The 20,216-nt window shown below is 29.2% G+C and overlaps 1 protein-coding gene across 4 annotated transcripts in view; it reads right to left on the bottom strand.

Moving 5' to 3' along the window:
• LOC107457020 (syntaxin-1A) overlaps positions 1 to 20,216 on the bottom strand; it is a 165,305-nt gene that overhangs the window by 120,987 nt on the left and 24,102 nt on the right. The gene's annotated exons all lie outside the window — the stretch shown is intronic.

Below are 20,216 nucleotides of genomic sequence, written 5' to 3'. Positions count from 1 at the left end.
AACAAGTACTTATTTAGCTAAATAAGTCTAAATCAGTGATTAAAAAACGTTGAGAAACACTCATAAATTAAGAGAAAATATGTAATTTATGTAATCAAAGAAAAATAGTTTATGTTAAAAAATAAAAAAAAAACTCTATCAAACCTTTTACAATATGAGGTTATTCTGAGCTAGTAACTAGTAATAAAAAATTAAAGCGATCAATAAAAAAAAGATATATTGAATCGTTAAGAGGTACATTGTTAATTACTTAAATCAAACACATTAAAGATTATTAACTTCGTTGCAACAGCTTGCACCTCACGGAACTAGAAAAAGAAAAGCGCCTTAGTCAATACATCAATCCTTTCATACAAAATGCGTTAAAAAATATATAGTATAACAGGTTCTCTTACTTGCTATTTTCGCATATAATAATCATTTTATACAATGAAAAGAAGGAGTTTGCAATGAATTCATTTTTTTTACAGGAGAAAAATATTTAAAATTAGGATTAAAGGAAATAATATTTTAATTTTTCTCTCTTAAACCTCTGTTTTAATAAATTCAATAAGTGGAGTAGGCATTTTATGAAGAATTATATATAGATTACCAGTTCCTATAAAAGTTTTATTTTCAAATGAAATACTATGAACTTGTATATTAAGGAATGTACAATTCTGTACTTTAGTAGTCTGTGCCAGGCAATTATATTGACAATCGAGTCGTAAAGCAACGAAGTCTCAAATGATTTTTAACAATCCGATATAAATCACCGAAGTCTCCAATATTTCTTTAACAATCAAACATAAGTACTCGTGGATTGCATTTTAGTTTTACTGTTAACAAGTATATTAACTAGTTATCTTGCTTATTAATTAAGATGATCTTTGCTTACTTTGCACGAATGACAACATGCGAACCATAGAAACATAATATATACATTAGATTTTTTTTCACTTTTAATTAATACGAATACATTTTATTGATTTATAAAATGGCCTAAGTAAAAAGATTTTGAGGGGTCGTCCATAAATGATGCCCCACTTGGAGGGGAGGGAAGGAATTAAGATTATTAAAATTGTGACAGTTTATGACAGGAGGTGGGGTAACCAGGAAAGCTATATTACACATTTTGTTTCAAATTAAAATAGTTAAAATCAGCTAATTAAACATTTTTTACAATAAGTTTCTAAAATTTTTCCCTTAAATAACAACACAGTTTAACATTATTGTTTTATTTTACAACCGTCGTTGAACAGCCGACCCAACTTTGAGTTTACGACTACCTATGTTCAACTCTGTAGCCTCGTAACTTTGAACTTAATCCAGAAGACAAGGGAACTCCTGAATTAAGTATTGAGGAGAAAGTTGCCTTCGGGGAGGACTTCTTGATAGAACTAACCCGCATTTACGTTACATGGAGAGGAAAATCATGAAAACCTACCACGGTTAGCCTGATAGCAAGGGGACTCTAACTCATGATCCGTCGACCATTGAGGTTATTTTACGTCAGCTCCTTAATCAGTGCGAGCTTCGTATCAACAAGCCATTACAGGGATTCGAAACCGGGTCACCTCATAGGGAGAAGAGCACTCTACCCCTTAAGCCCCCACGTCTCTCACAAATGTCATTTAAACACGCAGTATCTACATTGTAGTAATTTGTTGTAAATGTTTATATAATGTAGCTTGACCTGTGTGAAAAAGTAGGGGGTAAGGTGAAATGAAACACTTAGTGACAAAGGGGTGGAAGGGTTCAAAAATGTTGAAAGAAAGGTGGGACATCATTTATGGCTCCTATCTTTAGTGAACAAAAACAACATGCCAAACTTAAAAGCATTGAACAACCATCATGACAACCGCATTAATGAATTATATCAACAGAAAAATATTAATAGAAATGCTTTTTTTAAAAAAAATTTAAATATTCTTGTCACACTTTTATGAACTTTTGACGTTATTTGTTTTTGCATTAAGTCTCAGATATTCTTCAAGATATTGATTAGATAAAAATTTTGAAGAATAGCTGCGACTTCTTTCAACTGTGGCATCACGGATTACCATATTTGAACTAATACAGCATTTTTCGAGAAAGACAGTTGTCAACCGTTTGGCGACATGCTGATAGCTGTATCATGAATAATATCGGAAAACCATCATAAAAACATAAACTTGAACAAAGACAATAAAATAATCGATATTTTCATGTTTTCTGGAAAAAGAAATCAAAACCGCTAGAAAACTTTTTTCATTTTTTATCTTAAATGATTCTACAGTTAGAAATCCTGAATATTTATTAACAATAAATTTATTGCAGTTTTCAATTACAAGACGTGCACCGACCACGGTGCTGACGTAAAATATCCTCAGTGGTAGACGGATCATGGGTTAGAATCCTCTTGACGCCGGGCTAAATGGGAGGTTTTCCTCTCCATGTAACACAAATGCGAATTAGTTCAATCTAAAAGTCCTGCACAAAGGCTAGTTTGTCCCAATGCTTGAGCCGGGAGCTCCTTTGTTTTCTGTGTTGCGTTCAAAATTACAGAACTGTGGTGTTGAAGATTGATAGTCGTGAACTAAAAATTGGTTCGGCAGTTTAATGCCGGTTGTAAAATAAAATAGCAAACTATATATGAAATTCAAAAGAGGATGGAGAATTTTTTTTTTCTTTTTTGTTATGTAAAATAAAGCAAAATGACGTGAATTAAACACAAATAAAACTACAGAAATGGGCATACTACTAATCTGGTCCTATAAACAAGCAGCTTCGTCAGCGTTTAAACACTAAATGACAGTAGAAAAGGAGACAAACAAGTGCAAAATTATTTAACCAGTAGAGACAGAAGAACAAACTTGAAGAAGATAATAATAATAATAATCTGCACAATCTCAATTTTCAATGATCATAAATCAATCGGGTCACTTTACTTGACCAGAGAATTTCTGACTTTTCCCCTTCAATCTTGGAGGGGGGGGGGGGTGAGAGATTACGTGCAATGAAAACTGACCGCGTAAGATACTACATTACATTTTGTAAAAGATCATTTCAGTAAATTTCATGGTACATTTATTAGACAGAAAAAAAGTCTAAAATACTCATTCTCAGAAACATTTTTTTTATTATTTCCTATGTAACAATCAAGCATATATTACTACATTTTATTGTTGTATATACAAGTATGTAAGTAGAATATTTCGGAAAAAAACCCATTTATCCCAGGGCAGAATATCGCTTTTTTTAAACACTATTACAAATTTAAAAAAAAAAAAAAAAAAAAAAAAAAAAACTAAGGTTTTGGCGAACTGTTTTCCTCTGACTCAAGTTTGTCGTAACTGTAACTTTACAACTGTAGTTTCCTCTGGTACACATTTAGTCAAAAAAATTTCATGTAACATTGAATTGCCTTAATATTTCTAGAATAACTGTATTTTTAAAATTTACTGTAATTTAAGTTTGTATTTGATTTCTGTTTTAGACCTCCCAAAATGTCGCTATTATCGAAATTCAAAAACTATTTGGTGCCAGGTATATACACTCTATAACAAAAAAATCGACGCTCCAAGAAGCAATCATCCGATTGCTTTGAAATTTCGTATGCATGAATGTTTTGAACTCATATGGCTTGAATGATACCGACTGGGGACATATAGTCTTTAGCGACGAATCCCACTTCCAACTGTGTCCTGACGATCATCGAAGACGTGCTTGAAGACGCACAGGGCAGAGGGGGATCCTGCCTTCACTATTGCACGCCACACCGGCCCTCAACAAGGCATTATGTTCTGGGGTGCCATTTCCTTTGACAGCCGGACCCCTTTGGTCGTCATTAGAGGTACACTTACTGCACAGCGGTACGTCGACGACATCCTAAGACCAGTTTTGCTACCGTTCCTTTTGCAGCGCCCTGGGCTTGTTTCTCAGCAGGACAATGCCAGACCACATACGGCACGTGTTGCTATGAACTGTCTGCAAGCTTGTCAAACTCTTCCTTGGCCTGCCAGATCACCAGATCTCTCTCCCATCGAGCATGTCTGGGATATGATGGGAAGGCGATTGCATCTGGTACGGAATGTTGATGACCTCGTTCGACAATTGGATCGAATTAGGCAGAAAATACCACAAGAGACCATCCGGGAGCTTTATCGGTCTATGCCACGCCGTGTGGCAGCTTGTATCCAGGCTAGAGGTGAGTCAACACCTTATTGAACTTGTTACTGTAACTCTGCAATTAATTATTCGATTGTTCTGAAATTTTAATCATTTACTATTCTGTACATTGTCTTCCTATCCACCAATTTTCGTTTCAATCGGACAACTCCTTCCTGGTGCGTCGATTTTTTTTGTTATAGAGTGCATTATGAAAGACATTTATATCTGTCTTGACTTGAATTTTTAATATTGCCATTTTATGCTACAAATGTATTCCATTCTAAGACATTCTTATCAGTTCCAAAACATTCTCTAACTGAAATATTTTTTAAATAAGTTACAAAAATGTGTCCAATTGATTACTTATTGTATTTTCAAACTCTACAAGATTTCTTACATTTAGTCATTTTTCTTTTTTTTTGTTATTTTACCTGTTGCTATAATTAATCATTACTTTTGTATTTATAAATATGTGAAAAATCTCATTTTAACGCTGCCATTTTTTTTCCTTTATTGTTTTTAATACTTCTTATGAAATAAATTTAGTAGATATTCAAATAAATTTATAAAGAATATTTATTTGAATGTTTACCTAATTCAGATAAAGAATAGAATCTAAAGACATTTCTCGAACATTTTAACGAACGGTGATTTAACGCTCTGACATTTAATAAATATCTGAACAAGGTCCCCTTTGAAAATTTCAATGAATAAATTTTTATTATAATCGAAACAATTAATAAAAAAAATCAAATGAAAGATTTATTTTAAAAAAATTATTCCGTTTATAAATTTCATAATTGCTAACTTTTAAGTTTATTAGTTAAGAAAAAATAAACCTGTTCAACTTATAAGAAATTTGTGTAATATTTTTACCATTTAATTTTTCACAGCATGAATATTGTGTTATAAAAAAAATAAGTATTATTTTGAAGAAAAAAAAAGGTTTTAAAAGTTACCAGTTCTGTAAATTCTTATTATGTACCAACAAACTATGTTGAGCCATAATATTTGTACCTTGAACCGCAATGCAATGCGAATTTGCTGTTACTGTTAAAAGAAAATATGGCTTAATTAAACACTTTATTAAGTTGTACCATTGAAAGGTAAGATCAAGTAATATTAAGGTTGCAGAGAATTTAAACAGTATTATTTTAATTTTTCTTTTTTTAATTTGCTTAAAATATTGTCGCCTTTTATGAGGGAATTTATTTAATCTAGTAGTTTTGTTTCATTTGATGCTGAATTTAAAAATTGTTAGATTAATTATTTTTTAAAGATAAGTTGTTTTAAATTTGAAAATCTGAAATTTCCAAGGAATCGGTTTAAAAAATCTTGAAAAATAAAAATTGTGACAGATAACGTTTTGCAAATTTTATTTGGTATTTTTTACCACATAAAATACAAATTAGAACAAAATTAGACGAATAGTTTCTGAGTAATAAAATTTCATAAACATGTAATTTTTATTTTTCAAGAACTTACAAACCGATTCCGATGAAATTTCAGATTTCGTTTACCAAAAGTTTAAAGTAGTCTAAGACTTTACAAATATTTGATGAAAAAGTTTCTTGGATTTTAATTAAATAATAAAAAAATTACTTTTATTCCTTAACACAGTTTTTAATAATATTATTCTATAATTTTAATGAACTACTTTATTATTTCAAGAATGCAACAAGCATTCGAAACAACGGATTCGATGCAACAAGATACTACTTGATTAAAATACTTCATCCCCTTAAAAAATATACACAATGGAAATAACAGTCGACATATTTCAAAAGCTCAAAAAAAGCGGTCATTTTCAAGACAAACCAGACAAAAATAAAAGAATAATAGTTAGTGGATAAGAAGATAGAAAAGTCGATTGAAATATAAATCTAAATTTTTCATTTCAAATCACTTCTATTTCTTCTCATTCACGTCTGGCAAGTCTTTAGGATGGGCGCTACTTTTGAGTGCTTGAAACATATTTGACTGGCATTTCCAATTTGTATTTTTTGAAGCGGATGAAGATTTTTATATTTTACCTATTCAGTTCCTTGAAATTATTTATCCTGAAATTTTTCCTATTCCTATCCTATTTATCTTTTTATGACTAGGTTTCAGAGACGGTGAAATTTTCATTACATGAGGGCTCCATTAATTAATTAATGAAGAATGATGAAAGAAAATTTAAACAATCCCATTAGATTACTTTGAAGAGTTAATTTTAACATTAAGCTAGTAGACAATATGAAATGCCAATGTGTATACTAAGGTAAAGGTTCATATTGTTCTATAAAAAAAATAGAAAAACATAGTCAGTTTTTTTGAGGTTTAAAATTTTATGACATTTTCATTAGTCTAGGGGTGTATACAAACTGTGGCCCGCCGAGTATTGATGTGCGGGTGCAAAAGCTTCTAAACGTGATTTTTTTTTTTTTTTTTTTGAAAAATAAAAAAACTTGAAAATTTTGAATTAAAAAAGATTCTACTGTAAATCTATATTGTTTCTCAACGCTACTATAGCTATTCAACGATTATTGCTATGATATACCGCATGGTCTTAAGAAATCCGATTTTTTAAATACGATATTACGATACGCGAATTTCGAATTTGAATAATCACTTTTCGACTTGGTTTATTTTTGCCGATTCTCCAAATAACGATTCGATCTTTGTTCTTCTTTTTTTGCTATTTATAATTATCAACTTCCATGTGGATTTCAAAAGTCTGATACATTTATTACCGTATGACGACTCGTAAGTTATAAATCGCGCATTTAATTTATCATTTTTTGACGTTGCTTATTTATGCCTATTTCATCGTAAATCTAAATGATTTTTTCTTTCTTTTTTTTAAAGGCAGCTATTCTTTCTACACTTTTCCATGTAATTTTGAAAATCCCGTATTTTTAATACGATATTATTACGACACGCGAGTTTCAAATCGCACATTTAAATAACTACTATTTGACACGCTTTGTTTTCGCCGATTTTATCTTAAATCCAAGTTATTTTTCAATCATTTTTTTCAAAAAATCCTTACTACGTGTTACCACTTCGTTTAAAAATTCCGAGTTTTATTACGACGAATTTTAAATCACGCATTTAAATAATAACTTATTGATGAGCTTTATTTGTACTGATTTCATCGAAAAATGTAAGTAGTTTTTCTCAATTATTGCAATGCTTCTCCACGTGATTTTACTTTAACTACTATGTTATTACAACACATGAGTCACTAACACCTCATTTAAATAATCACTTTCTGATACTATTTATTAGTATATATTTCGTTGTAATTAAAAGTAATTTTACCGTCGTTTTTTCAGCAGCTAGCGTCATGCATTTGTAAGTGGCACTTAAAATCTCGAATTATAATACAATGTTATTGAAACCTGAAAAATTCAAAAAAGTGGAGGAAAACGAGAATTTTTGAAGTGCTCACTGTTTGTAAATTATTTTGTTATAAATTTTTCGTAACTTACGTTATGTTTTTAGAAAGAAAAAAAAATTTTAAATTTCATAAAACCTCTAATAATTCAAAAATTTAAAATAATGTCTGACAACTTTCAATACCAAATAAATATAGAATTTTATGCTATCATGGTTTTGTTATAATTTTTGGTTTTTGTTTAAACCTTATAATTTTTTTTTATTAAAATATGCATTTTTCAACACTTTTAATGTGATTATTACATTTCTTTTGTTACAATTTATATATATATATAGCGCTTAGAGTACTAATATTTACATAAAAATTATCATATTTGCCGATAACATGACTAAATATGTGTGTGGCCGTTAGTCAATCTGCTGTGCAAGTGGTCCTTCATTCAAAAAGGGTATGCATCCCCACGATTAGTCAATAAAGAATTTATTCTGAAATCAACTAAATACTTTTTAAAATAAAAACAGTAGTCAAAATAAGAAAATTCCAACCTTGAATTACATTTTTTTTCAAGGACTGTATGAAAACTGGTATACAGTATTGCTGATAAATTTTGGATTTTTCAATCATGCTTCCAAAACTAATTGGAAAAATGAATTTTTAATGCTTGTTTCATATTTCATATTCAAACAGTTATTTCTTGAGATTTACACATTTTTATTTTAAGTTATAAATTTTATTGCAAAAAGGTATCAAGAACTTCAACTTATTTCTTAACACATAATCTAAACTTTGATTACCAGACAAGGAAATGTGCCATAAAAATTTGTAAATAAAGCTTATCGTGTAGAATTAAATATTTAGAAGAAAAAAATGGCGGAAAAGTGTTTGTTTGAAATCTATAACTTGAAAAATAGAACACAAGAATAAACAAAAAATAAATATTTGTTTATTAATTATTTACAAGTGTTTCATTGCTTCATTACAAAGTGTTACATTACACTAGACAAAATCTAATAGGCATCTCAAAGTCCTATAAGAAACATAATATTTCACCTGAATAGTTTTTATAGCCATAGTTTTCATGATAAAATATTACAAATACATTAGTATTAGAATATCAGTAGTTAGATATTAATTACAAATCTAAATCAGATAAAATTATAAACCTTCAATTATCCCAAACAGAATATTGAAATTATAATAATCCTTATAATTTTTTGAATTAAAAAAATACAGCACAGTATAATTAAATAATTTTTCCCATAAAACTTTTACAATGTCAGTCTTCAAAACAAGACACGTAAGAACAGGGTAAAAGCATTGGCTATAAAAAAAATTAGAGCAACCTTTTAAGATGCAAGTCTGTAAAACAAGGTATTCTACAATCATCGCACTTAATACACATTTTTAAAATTCCCGTCAAAAATGAAATAAAATAAGCATTGATACTGACGGTACTCAAATTAAGGTTTAAGCAATAATAGCAGCAACAATACAGGGAAATAAAGATTTTACCAGGGCAAAATATAGAATGTATTAAAAAAATTTTAATTTGACATAGTTTTTAATTTTAATAAACATTGATTGCTATTTCTATTAACGAGAAAAAAAATATTGTTTGATTTAGTCTAGTTTAAATTTATAATTACAATATAAGAAAAGGTAATTTTTTTTCTGTGTAGCTTATGTTTTTTTCATTATTATTAAAAGGATTTAAACAATTTTGCCTAAATAAAATTTACGATAAAAGCGGGGGGATCCCTGTCTCCTATCCCTATTTAAAGAAGAAGAAAAAAAAAAAAAAAAAGAAAAAGAAAAAAAAAACACTGCGGAAAATCGAAGTTATTAGTGGATTTGGCATGATGAAAAATAGTTTGTTTACATAGTTAAACTTGGAATTTTTTCTAATTCCAAGTCTAACTATTCGTGCTAGACATTTTATCTATCTTTCTACCAGAAATCCAACATTTCTTTATATTTTCCTCCCAGTCTTACTCAGCAAAGATACATAAGTTTATTTTTCCTCATGTAATATTACTTTCGCTTATTACTTATTAAATAATTATGACCATTGCATGAGTAAAAATTAAACTTACTGAAATGTTTGGTGCATAAATAAATTTATACGCAAAATTAGTAGGAAAAAATATAAATATAGACATGCAATAAATAGATTTAATTTCAATATAGATAAAGCTCAACTATCCGGATATTTGAGCTCAGAAAATTTAAATATTGCAAAATGGAAACAAAGCACAAGAAATGAATATTTAAAAAAATCCCTCTCTCTCGTTTTATTGCTTAAAGCCAAAATTTTCGCAATTCGATATTACAAAAAAATGCCACATCGTAATAAAATCCTTAATGTAATAAACAAAGATACAACAGAGTCACGGGTTACAAAATAATATAAAGACAACATGAAAATGAACCAAAATATTAAATTATAATTTTCAATTTTTGTTTCTGCATGATTTTTTTCTTCATATTTGTAGTCTACTTCATTCAAAAACAAATTTCTAACAGCTTACAAAAACACAGCTTACAGTTAGACCGAACAAAAAGCACAGCTTACACAAAACAGCATATAATTTGTCTATAGAAATAACTCCCATCGCCACGAAATCTAAGGCCGTCTGCTCTTGTGGAAACAAGAAATAGCGCATTTGAATGAGGGGTCTTCTTTCTCCCCTGACCGAGCCAAAACTTGTCTTATATAGTGACTCAACTACTTGAAATTGTTAAAACTCGCAGTCATAGTCACCGCCACTGCACCAGATAGATGGCTAGGGGAGTTCTTTACATAGACGAGCTATACAGTAAGATCATACGTAAAACTATTAATAAAAAATTTCCATACTTAATTAGTGATGAAAATAAAGGGAGATTTTTTTTAACGTTTAAACTATTGGCTTATTAAAACACTATTGAAAATTTCAACTTATCTTTAATGTAGTTTAAAAAGATTATAGTGTACTGGATAATTTATACAGCTTCACATAAGAAAGTATTTATATAGTACATGATGTACATAAATAGAAACTAAAATTAGTCACTTAAACTGTATACCAAGTTTTGCTTTAAAACATTAAATTCAAAATTAGCAATATAGAGACAGGAAAACATATTTTAAACCTTACTAACTTGTAGTATATTGCTATTTTTTTTTGACAAATTATAATATATTGTAGTACTTACAGGCAATATTAGACAACTAATGTTTAATACAAATTTTAGTTATATTTTTTATTGAATAGTCACAAATAACCTTAAATAGATGTTTGTTTATTAATTGTGAATGATAAGATTAAAAAAAAGCCTATAAATGGCAGCTTTTTTAAAATAAAAGTTAGTTTTTTTAATAAGAACCAGCTGGGGTAAAGTAAAATGTATTGCACAAAATGTAAGCGTAAAAAATTTACAAATTTTTCATATGTGACTGCTATATGTGATCAAAATTTAGCACTAAAATGCAATTAATAGAAAAATGATTTTTTCTCACTGTTTTCCTTTTAAAATTGTCCCTAAGACATCATTGAATAATTTTTGTTACTTACAAAATATGATTAAATATTACATTTCACCAAAATTTATCGCATAATACTAAAATCTCTGATGTATGGTAATTATTTTACACAAAAATGTAATTTATCGAGGACATTTTTCATGAATACAGGTTTTTCTTTTAACTTATTGTTTTAAAAATACATAAATAACAGAAATTTCAAAAAGTAAAAATTGAAAATTTTATCTTAAAATCGTTAAGTACAATAAGTTACAGCCTATTATTACTGTTCATTTTTATAAGGGAAAAAAAAGTAGATGGCTTGGTTTAATGTAGAATATTGTAAAATATTATGTAATCCTCCAAAAATCCTCTTTAAACTCAGAAGAGCTAGACACTGATATGGATAAATGATAATTGGTAGTAGCCGCTCGTCTAGGGAGGTTACTTGGAAGCAGATCAATTAAAACCTACTCGAGAATCTAATCCTGGCCTTTGTCATTTGTTAATCCCACTGTTGGTAGCATTTTATTTCATTACAAATGAGCTGTAATGTTAAAGAGCTCAGCAATTTTATTTCACTAAGGATGAGCTGTAATGTTGAATTGCTTCAATTTCGACATCAAAATTAGTTGCTTGAGGACGGACAATAAAAACCCTCTTTACCGTTGAAAAACAACCTCTTCAAATCAAATAGAAAGCTGTCTGTATAAATGCAGCTGAAAATTTAAAAGAAAAAATGAGTAAAACTTGGCATTGAAGTAACTAGAGAAAAATATAAACCATTTAACACATTTTTTTAATAACTTCTAATTTAAAAAAAAATATTTTTTAGTCTTCTGTGATAACATTGAGATACAACTTTATTAATAGTATATGAAAATATGAATGCTGATATTTTAAACGTTAAAATATAAAATACATGCATTTAATTTTTTTACTTATTCTCATATAATATCCTAAACGTGAAAATATAATATAGCAAAAAAAAAAGTAAATATTCTTTTACTTACTCTCATATAATATCCTAAACTTGAAAATATAATATAGCAAAAAAAAGTAAATATTCTAAGTTCTGGTGATACTTTGTTTTTAACAATTATCCATTAAAACAAATTTAAAATGATCAATTTCTATACATTGTAAAAATAAATGGTTTTTAAAACTAAGATGTTTATATTGTAAGATGTTATATGATATAGATGTTTTTTTTGTCTACAAAATTTGGTTTTGATGCAATACTCAATACTTTTTTCTATTTAAGATATTTAAATACTAAAATTTAATAATTATCTAAAATTATTAACAGAATAATAAAATAAAAACACTGCTGAAAATTTATGCCACATTCGATAATATTATGTTTGAGATTAATTACATGAATAATAAAGGCACGTGATTGTTGATGGAAGGATACATGAAACCACATATAAGTAAAAATTATAAAACATAATACAGGATTGCCACTCAAATCTGGAAAAAAAATTCCCAGTGTTTTCCCGGTACACATTATACACAATACATTAAGAGGAAACAGCAATTACTGTGCTTTTGTGCGAGCTATATTAGGTTAACTATATTTATTAGTTTTAATTGCTGGAAAAACAGCTGAACATACTTAAATAATGCTATAGTAAATGAAATAGTTTAGTATAGCTGAAATATCATGGTTAAATATATCCCATAGATTACGCTTTGAGTGGTCACCGTTTTTGAAAAGACAAAAATAAGAAACAAAATTTCCTTTATTTTCCCAGTTTGTAAAGAAAAAATCAAAATTCCCAGTTATTTTAGGTGATTTTTAAACTTCCTGTATTTGCCAGGTTTTCCCTGCTCTCCCTGTGGAGTGGCAACCCTGTAATATGATGCTCGTAACTGAACCAAAATTGTAACGTCTACGATAATATATTTTAAAAATGTTATAAAAATTTTTTACTTCTATGTTAACTGTCTATTTACATATTGAATGTCAATTCTCTCATCACAAAGCAAATAACATGTTCTTAAGGAAAACACGTTTCTGGGTTTGAGTTTTTAAAGGAAAAACTAACCAAAACAAGTATTAATAAGGGTGAAAAACTATAATAGGTATTCTTGAGTTAATTTGACTTACAAAGCATCACACATGAACTCTTTAATGAAATAATGTGTTGGATACTTCCACCAACAATTTAAGCCAATAATATTCGTTTACACTTGATTAAAATTTGAATAAATGCAAGAAAAAACACAAGTTTAATGAAAATGATGAATAACTTACTTCATTATCAATCAATTACAGCATTAAATGATGTACTACTTCAAAACTGCACTACTTTCCAGAAGTGGCACATGTGCATAAACAAACCATGTTTTTGACGTCATAGACAGGATTGCTTTTTAATGAAATTGAAGGGAAAAGTCAAATATTCCATGCCAATGTCTTTACTGTCATTGCAAGTAGAGATTATCCCTCATTTCTTTAATCTTGCTCAAGCTCGTTCCTCTGATTCTATAGGTTAAATCACTTAGCACGTGTTTGTCTCCATACTTTACTGTCATTTAGTGTTTAGACTCTGGGAAAGGTTGTTTATAGAGCCGAAACAGTAGTATGTTTATTTCAGAACGTAATTCTAGTATTATTTATGTTGTTTCGTTTAGTTCATATATGAAATATTTAACAATGATATTACGATATATACAAGCACGTTAAAAATTACTATCAAGCCAAACAATGATGTCCAATTCGTAGTAAAAATACTTTATTTGAAAAAATAAATAAAATATAAAACGTACCTAAATTACTGCTATCAATTCAATGCATTTACAAATAATACTATCTCGTATAATTAAGACAAAATCTATTCCAACTCCGAGTTTTCTCTAATCTCGGGACAAAATGAACGTGAATGATTTTCTCCGCATATTCATTAGATCTTGGCATTTAATAATTCCCAGCATAAATGTGCGTTACGAAACAAGAAACCAGAAATAAATGTTGACAGATAATTCAAACAATTATCGGCAGAAGAATAGCCGAATGAAACAATTCAATTTCCAACAGGTATGGTCTGGAAATAATAGTTGATGAAATATTAAATGAACTATTCCATCCAAGCGTGTCTTTTTACCACAAAAGTGTGAGTGAGCTAAGAAATTTAATTGATTGCAATAATAGATAACGAGCTACATAGGTGGACAGTAATTGGAGAGTCTTGGACTGAAGATATGCATGATTAATCAAAAGTGTGCAATAGCAAATTAAGCTTAAAGTTAAACCTAATAAATAAAATAAATATATATGTTTATGTTTAGCTCTTTTTTTCATAATTTTATGCAATAAAACGAATATTGAATTCATTTTGAATAATTTTTTGCAAAAATCAATAGCTACCAGACAATGCTGACTTTAAAACTAATTCTTAGGTTGCAATACTATTAATTTTATGTCGCAGCTAAAAAAAAAAAAAAAGGTTGATTGAGAACTTCTGATCTAAATGCATTTCCCATTAACAATGAAAGCGTATAAAGGAAGGTGTAAAAAATTAAGGAAAACGAGTTGAACTCGAAAGATTGCATGGTTGTTATGTAATGGTATGTACGTCGCACTAAAGCTGCATACGGTCTGGGAAACATCCCCGAGGATGATCCGAAAACATGCCATCACAACTTTGATCCTATGCAGAGGGGATGGCATCCCCGCTTCGGTAGCTCGACGGCCTGGCTGCAAAGTCGAGCACTTTACGGTAGAACAGTTAAACGAGGACCAATACCACACACCCTCGGCTGAACTTCGGTGATCAACAAAGAACCGTGTCCTCACGACCAGTCCACAGCGGGAAGAAAGATTGTATGGAGCGGAGCATGCACAATAAGCACAGTATAAGTAAGAACACTGGGATTAGGCTTATTCACACATAATTTAATAATAATAATATCAAATATTGAGCAGCGGTGGCTCAAGAGAAAGAACTCTCGTTACCCATGAGATGACTAAGGTTCGAATCCCAACAAAGGTTGGTCGATTCGAATTTTGCTCCTGGGTCGCACCGAGCACAGTGCTGACGTAAAATATCCTTAGTGGTGAATGGATCATAGGTCAGATTTGAATCCCTTTCGCCATCGAGCTGCCAGTGGGAGGTTTAGAGGTTTTCCTCTCCATGTGACGCAAATGCGTGTTAGTTCCCCCAGAATGTCCTCGACGAAGGCTAAAATCCAGGAATTCCCTTGTCTTTTGGGTTAGGTTCAAAATTACAAGACTACAGAGCTCAACATTGATAGCTTAAATCCTAAAGTTGAATCGGCCGTTCAACGCCGGTTATAAAATAAAATAAAAACCAAATGTAGGGTATTAAATTTACAATCCCCATTGAAAAAACTTTTATATTTATTTATTTATTTTTCACGATATAAATCTAACTGTGAAACATTCACTCAAAAAGCACTATTTGAAACATAATCACTGCTTTTATCTTCTTTTAAAAGGAAAAAAAAAATTTTTTTTTTTAGATATTTATATTTATTTTAGTAGGTTTATTCGGCATATAATACGAAAAAAAAAAAAAAAAAAGAGAAAGAAACAGTGAAATAAATGTTAATGACAGGAAGAGTGAAACAAAACAAAAAATTCCATTTAAAGAATATCTTTGTTTTTTTATGGTGGTTAAGCTCGCTCCTCCAACTAATAGTCCTTTTTACTTTTCATTTTTAAAGCAAAAGATCTTAAAGCTGATTAATAGCTCATTATATTTAGTTGTCAGGGAAATGAAACAAATGAGATGTCACCATTACCAACTAGATGAAAAAGTGAAAGGATGAAGATAAAAAAAATGAGAACATAAAACAAAGGCAATTCATTTTTCCCTTGTATGCCGTCGCCGAATAAATTGGAGTAAATTTCCATTTAATTTAATTGCTTTCCCTCGTTAGACTACCAAGCAACGCAGTTCGAAAATGTAAATGTTGTTTTAGCCTTTTATATGCATCGTTTATTTTCGGACATAACACGATACACACAAATATTTTTCCGATTTTTTTATTTATTTTATCAAGATTAAAACTAATAATCAGTCACGCAAGCGACCATTTTTATTTGTATGTGAAAATATTACTTAAAATTGTATTAGTAACTCAGAGATCAGTTCAGGATTTTTTGCCGAGCTCCTTTTGTTGGGAATATTCAATTTTTCGAAAATAATTAGTCAAAAAACAAAGGCTCTATTTCCAGATTTATTTATCAAGATTAAAACTAACAATCAGTCACGCCATTAAGTAGCCATTTTTATTAGTACGTAAAAATACCACTTAAAATTGCATTAGTAACTAAGTAATCAATAAAGGATTTTTTGTCAAACTCCTGTAGTTGAAAGTTTGTGTATATGGAACTTTTTCAAAATTATAAAGAAAAAAAAGCAAAGGTTCGATTTTCAAAAACTTTTATAAAGGCTCTATTTCAGGGCTCGAAAAACCGCCCGTCCTCGGCGGTCAAAAATTCCCCGCGGACAACGAATTTCTCGAATCCGACGTCGCGAGGACGGCCATTTTCCCGTTAATGTTCGTGATGCATTTCCAATTCTTGTTATCCTACAAGAGTCTAGCTCCTCACTTCTAAAATGATCCTATAATCTAGCAAAATGACCCACAATACAGCAACATACTGCGCATGGTGGAATTGATGTTTTCTCTGTCTGGGACTACTGCAGCAGTTGAAAGGGGCTTTTCAGCAATGAACTTACATAAAAACACATTACATACTGGTCTTAAACAGGAAGCGTTAAACGCGATTATGAACATCTACCTAAATGGAAAACCCCTTTCAGATTTCTGTGCAGAAACTTCTGTAAATCATTGGCTTGATTGTGGAACTGGCAAAAGTCATATTTGATTCATTTAAAAAACGCAGTACCCTCCGATAAATTAACATTCCAGATAACTTAACCTTTGTCATTTAAATTAATTCATAAAAGAAATACTAGGTTACTATTAGTAACCTAGTATTTCTTTTATTACTGTATAATGTAATCCTAGTATTTGTAATCCTAGTAACTACTAAGTCGTTGTGCAATTTATATAAATGTTTGTTATAAATAAGAGAAAATTATATTTTTATTTATTTCGAAGCTACGGGTTAGTTTCAAGGGAGGACGGGTACATTGCTGGTCAAGCCGTCCTGGCGGACGGATAATATTTCTGAGTTTTTTCGAGCCTGCTCTATTTCCAAAATTTTTTTATAAAGGCTCTATTTCCAGATTTATTTACCAAGATTAAAACTAACAATCAGTTACGCAAGTAGCCATTTTTATTTGTACGGAAAAATACTACTTAAAATTGCATTAGTAGCTAAGTAATCAATAAAAGATTTTTTGTCAAAATCCTGCAGTTGAAATTTTGTGTACATGGGCTTTTTAAAAATTATAAAAAAACAAACAAACAAAGGTTCTATTTCCAAAAACTTTTATAAAGGTTCTATTTCCAAATTTTTTTTTATAAAGGCTCTATTTCCAGATTTATTTACCGAGATTAAAACTAATAATCTGTCACTAAAGTAGTAACTTTTATTTGTATGAAAAAATTATACTTAAATTCCATTAGTAACTCACGGGCCAATCAAGGATTTTATGCAAATTTTTGGTAGTTAGGATTCTGTAAAAGGAGAAAAAAAATCCTCATAATATGCCCTTTTTTCCACGTTACTTTTAAAACGAAAGAATTTTTAACCACTTATTATTAGCTATATTACCGAAATTAATTTATGCCGCCGCAACTTCTATTAACTTAAATAATTTGTCTATAGTTGGCTGCTATAAAAATTGAAGTAAGTTCAGTTTATCTAGTCCATTAAAAGTTATTTTAGTTAATAATTTACATATTCATATTTACATGTGTAGTGCATGTGAATTGTCTTCTAAGTGCGAACGAAGCAAAACAAAATGAAACATCAAACAAAAACATTTTAGCAAAAAATCCATTTAAGTAATAAAATTTGTGAAAAGCCCTTTATTTGAGGCTTAGATCTTTGTGAAATGATATTTTAGTAAAGCATGAAAAGCCTTCCTCTGCACAAACTTTAACTCATGGATTAGCTATTTAAGTAACTGATAAATAAAGATTTATAATTCAATTTAGCTCTTTATTTTTTAACTATTAAAACAATATAATCGGCATACTAAAGGGCTCCTACTCCCACTGAGGCAGGCGGGACACAGTAAATATTTTCAAACTTTATTAACAAAATTTAATTAAATAGAATTGAGCATTTTGGATAAATTTTAATTGAAATAGAAATGTCTAAACTTCTAGTCACATTAAATTTGGTAAAAATTTAATTTAAAAAAATTTCTTATTAATTTTTTATTAAAATTAATTATTTCGATTTATAAAAAAGTATCTTACTTTTCCTTACAAATAAACATTCACAATTTACAAATTCTTAATTTATTTTCTATACATGGCGATGTGTTTTGTGTTTAACTTTTTATCCATGGATTATTTTTATGCGATACTGCAATTTTAAGTCCCATCGCCTTTTTTGAACACCGTTAATATATACTGTATTTTTCATTACATAACCCAAAGAAGTTATAATTATGAATAATTAATATAAATTATTAATGTTTAAACAAACTTTTTAAAGCTTTCTTTAAATTTTAACGATGACAGCTTGATGAGCGGTGAAATCAATCAAAGCAGATTTTCGCAAATTTCCAGAATAAAATTATTGAATAATTATAAAATAATTAAATTATTTGCATTCAGCAATCTACGTAAATAAAAAATAATAATTGGGCAATTCCACCATTTACGAATGTCATATTTGCCAATTTCAGAAGAAAATCGAGCAGTTCTAACAATTTTTGTAAAATTAAGCCATGGTACCATTTATAATTGCTCCGATTTTAAAAATTTATAGAAATTTAAAACTTTTTTTTAAAATTAAAAACTATCTGTAACGAAGTAATGAATTACGTCATTAACGCTTATTTTTAAATTTAAAAAAAGTTTGAACTTATTAAATAAAAGTAAAAAAGTAAGTAAAAATTGGAACAACAGTAAATGACACCAAAACTTATTTTTTAAAAAAATTTATTAGTACTTCTCGAATTTTTCAAAGGAATTAACACTAGAAAAACTTAACATTGTTGTATACCTAGAAAGACTGAAGGATCCAGTTTGGCCCTTCTCTGACTGTTTGTGTGTATACCAATTAGACGCCCTAAATCTTAAAATATACTCATGATTTTAATAAAATCATGGTATTTTATTCCGTTTGGTTAACGAAAATATTTGACATTGGCTTTTCAATTATACATATACGTTTCTTAAATAATTTAAATCTTTTTCTCTATAATCTTTTTCTATTCTTTTCTCGATAAATATTATAGATATGTTGAAATATTATTGTTTTTTAATGAAGCTGTACTTTATATATACCAAAGTGTATCTTACATCAAAACGATATGGGATTATGAAATACTTATGAAAATACCTAAAGGGGACGCTCTTGTTTTTTCCGTTATTCTAGGTATAAGGTTCTACATATACGTTTCTATAAGGCTATAATAGCACTTAACTTGGATCAAATTATGAAAAGTTAGAAATACTCGCATTTCAATAAGTTATTGTCCGAATTAAAGAGAAAAAAAAAAGGGGGAGAGGTAAATGGGGTCCCAAAAGGCATTTATAAATGATGGAATCGACGAACAGCGAAAAAATAATTTAACTGTTTTCCTTCAAAAATCTAAAATCAAATTAAATTAAATCAGGGTACGTAGCCAAATCTTTTTAAAAAAAATAAATAAATAAATAAGCACCTTTTAAGCATTCAAAAAATATTTTAAACACTTTAAAAAAATATCATAATTAGGCAGAGTGGACAAGTTTTTGACAATTGAAGGTTTTATCCGTCATGACAAAAAAAACTTTTGACATAGTTTTTGACAATAGTCAAAAACCCAAAATTTTGGCGTAGGGATAATTATAACCTATTATAAATATAAAGTATTTTTAAATTAGTTCAAAACTAAGTGAATCCTGAAATTGAGAATCTCTTGCAAAATGTAACAGAGTTGCACATCATAGGGCAAACATCCTTCCAGCTGAATCCCGCTCAGTATAGGCACATGCGGACCCGCAAGTATTTCATCAAACATGTAAAACGAATGGCGTTTTCATATGCTACGGTCCGACGGCACTCCGAAATAGATTGGGGTTGAATTAATT

The sequence above is a fragment of the Parasteatoda tepidariorum genome, chromosome 8, assembly GCF_982258835.1.
Source record: "Parasteatoda tepidariorum strain Cologne lab strain chromosome 8, Ptep-v5.0, whole genome shotgun sequence".
Taxonomy (NCBI): domain Eukaryota; kingdom Metazoa; phylum Arthropoda; class Arachnida; order Araneae; family Theridiidae; genus Parasteatoda; species Parasteatoda tepidariorum.
This window is presented reverse-complemented; position numbering and strand designations above follow the sequence as displayed.